Source organism: Sinocyclocheilus rhinocerous, unplaced genomic scaffold, assembly GCF_001515625.1.
Source record: "Sinocyclocheilus rhinocerous isolate Xijiao unplaced genomic scaffold, SAMN03320098_v1.1 scaffold35890, whole genome shotgun sequence".
Classification (NCBI taxonomy): domain Eukaryota; kingdom Metazoa; phylum Chordata; class Actinopteri; order Cypriniformes; family Cyprinidae; genus Sinocyclocheilus; species Sinocyclocheilus rhinocerous.
In genome coordinates this window covers 25,910-27,334 of record NW_015633059.1, presented here as the reverse complement: position 1 = coordinate 27,334, position 1,425 = coordinate 25,910, and positions in this window count along the sequence as shown.

The following is a 1,425-nucleotide window of genomic DNA, read 5'->3' as shown; positions in this document are numbered from 1 at the left end:
CGGAGTGTTGCCTAGAGTAAATATGGTTCATTTATAGATATTAGAGACGTTGCAATAATACAAAGCGGGATGAAAATCATCAAACTTACCCTTATAGGCAATATAAGGATAATATTTGTCAGTTTTGTGTGTCCATGTACAGTTGCCAACATCTGAAGTCTTTGTGAGTGTTGGCGTCATCTGAAGTCTTCACAAGTGAGGCTGGATCCAATCTGAAAGTTTAGCATTGCTGCTGTTCATATTGTTTCAGACAAAAGATTATTTATTTCATCACATATAACTGGAGTACAAGGTTATCAGGTGTGTTGTGTGGATACTTGGCTAAAAATATGTATTTTCATGTAATTTAAACTAAAAGAGTGTGTCTGAGCCCCAAACATTACCAAGAAGGCCATTTCAAATTAAAATACCAAAAAGCTCTACTTCCTTTAGTGGACTTTGATAAATCCTTGGTATTATCAATAGTCCAGAATTTTATGACCTCATTACAGGCAAAGCCCCATAGCTGCTGCTGACCCAATTTGTGTTTATTTTGCTATATGTATCTGGTTTAATCACAAGGTGGTGTAATACGTGCACATCCAAAACCTTAGGCAGGTGCTCAATCACATGAAACACTTCACCTATCAATAAAGAAAAATCGGCACACTGCCACTAATACTCTCAAAAATCAATTTATTGATGAAGTGTTTCATGTGATCCCTTAGTAAATGTATTATTTGTCCTCATTATTTGGGGAACAGGCAGTCTCTTTAGAATGGACTACACATGCCACATAAGAAAATCATAACTCAGTGCTTCCCACACATAGACTTTACTTGGGCGGGCCGCCCAAGTATATATGGAGAAAATATTTTGCTTTTGGTCTCGTTCTGTATCGCGTATCTTGTCAGTGTCTGCGCTTGCATGGCCATTTGTTGTGGAGAAAATAAGGAAAGCGTGTTCAGCTGAATTAATGTAGTAATTTGTTAGAAGGGTATAAAAAAGCTTAGTTTACCGCGGCAGCGGTCACATGACGGCCTCCTCGTGTGAAGACCGAAGAGTGTAAAGACCATCGACTCTACCGTGCGACTCCACTGGGCAGGACACCGGCAAAAGTTAAGTATCGCTTTTTATTTCTCCTCTTTCCTATTAACGTTACTTGTTTCAGTTTTTATAGCCATTTCTTACTATGTGTAAGTAAGTTGTTGTTTTTTAGCATGTGTGTTTGGCAGTGTTATTTTTTAGGATTACTGATAAACTACTGTCGTTTGATTTGTATTTATTTATTTTAATTTTAGTTAAATTATGTCTGAATTTATTATGTCTGTATAGGTCTTTTATTAAGTTTTTAGTTTTATTTAATTTGAGTTATTTTAATACTTCAACAAACTAAATGGAAATGAAATAATATATATATTGAATTTATAAATGTGTATGTATATA